Source organism: Heliangelus exortis, chromosome 3, assembly GCF_036169615.1.
Source record: "Heliangelus exortis chromosome 3, bHelExo1.hap1, whole genome shotgun sequence".
Classification (NCBI taxonomy): domain Eukaryota; kingdom Metazoa; phylum Chordata; class Aves; order Apodiformes; family Trochilidae; genus Heliangelus; species Heliangelus exortis.
In genome coordinates this window covers 114,283,697-114,285,248 of record NC_092424.1, presented here as the reverse complement: position 1 = coordinate 114,285,248, position 1,552 = coordinate 114,283,697, and positions in this window count along the sequence as shown.

The following is a 1,552-nucleotide window of genomic DNA, read 5'->3' as shown; positions in this document are numbered from 1 at the left end:
TACGGCGGCCGCGTGCGGACAAAACTCCTCGGGATGCGGAACAAGAAGCGGGTTGGGGGGAGGGGGGGAGGGGTTTGAAGCGGGATTTTGGGGGACCTCAGGGGGTCCCCGACTTCTGGAAGGGGCGGTAAGAAGGACGAAGGGTTCCTGAAGGATTTTGAGGGGTGTATTGGGGGTCCCCGAGCCCTCAGGGGGAGGTTTTAAGGGGGAGAAAGTCCTCAAGCCGTGGGGGTCTGGGGTGTCCCCAAGGCCTTGGGGGGGGTCTCTGAGGGGTCCCCAAACCCTTGGGGGGGTTTTAGGGGGGATCCCCAAGCCCTTGGGGATTCTTTAGGGGTCTGCAAGCCCTTTGGGGGGTTCTCAAGGGGGTTCCTTAAACCCTTGGGGGGTCCCAGAGGGGTCCCCAAACCCTTGGGGACTTCTTGGGGTCCTCAAGGTGTTGGAAAAGGGGGGGTCTGAGGTGCACCCCAAGTCTTTGGGGGTCCTCAAGACCTTTAGGGGGGGTCTCAAGGGGGATCCCCAAGCCCTTGGGGACTCTTTGGGGGTCTTCAAGGCCTTGGGGGGTCTCTGAGGGGTCCCCAACCCCCTGCAGTGGTTTCTGGGGGGTTCCTTAAACCCTCAGGGGGCTTCAGGGGGGATCCCCAAGCCCTTGGAGGGTGTCAGGGTGGGACCCCAAGGCCTTGGGGACTTCTTGGGGTCCTCAAGGTGTTGGAAAAGGAGGGTCTGAGGTGGTCCCCAAGTCCTTGCGGACTCTTTGGGGTTGTCAAGACCTTTGGGGGGGGGTCTCGAGGGGGATCCCCAAACCCTTGGGGACATATAGAGACCCTAAAGCCATTGGGGAGGTCTCTAGGGAGGGTCCTTGAGCCCTGGGAGACACTTTGGGGGTCCTCAAGCTCTTGGGGGGGAGTCTCAAGGGGGTCTCCCCCCCCTTGGGGACTCTTTGGGGTCATCACGGTGTTGGGGGGAGGTGTCTGAGGTGGTCCCCAAGCTTTTGGGATGGTCTCAGGGGGGTTCCTCAAACCTCTGGGGACTCTTTGGGGCCATCAAGCCTTGGGGGGATCTCTGGGGTGGTCCCCAAACCCTTGAGGGGGTCTCAGGGGGGATCCCCACACCCTTGGGGACTCTTTGGGGTCCTCAAGCTGTTGGGGGGAAGGTCTGGGGTGCTCCTCAAGCCTTTGGGGAAGATCTCTGAGGGGGTCCCTGGGGTCTTTCGAGGGGTCCCCAAGCTCTTGGGAGTTCTCAGTTGGACCCCCAAGCCCAGGGGAGGTGTCTTTGGGGTCCAGCAAGGTTCCTCAAGCCCTTGAAGGGTCTCGGGGGGGGGGTCCCAAGCCTTTGGGGGGGATCTCTGAGGGGTCCTCATGTGGAAGGGTGGTGGTGGTCTCATGGGAGGGGGTGTCCAGGCTCCCCTTGAGGTGCTCTGTACCCCCACCCAGCACCCAGGAGGTTCTGAAGCAGAGCTGAATGTCCATCCCCAGCCCCCCCTGACCCCCCCCCCAGCCCCTCCATGAGCCCCCTGCCCCCCCCCAGCCCCATCCACCACAGCTCAAAGCAGGGA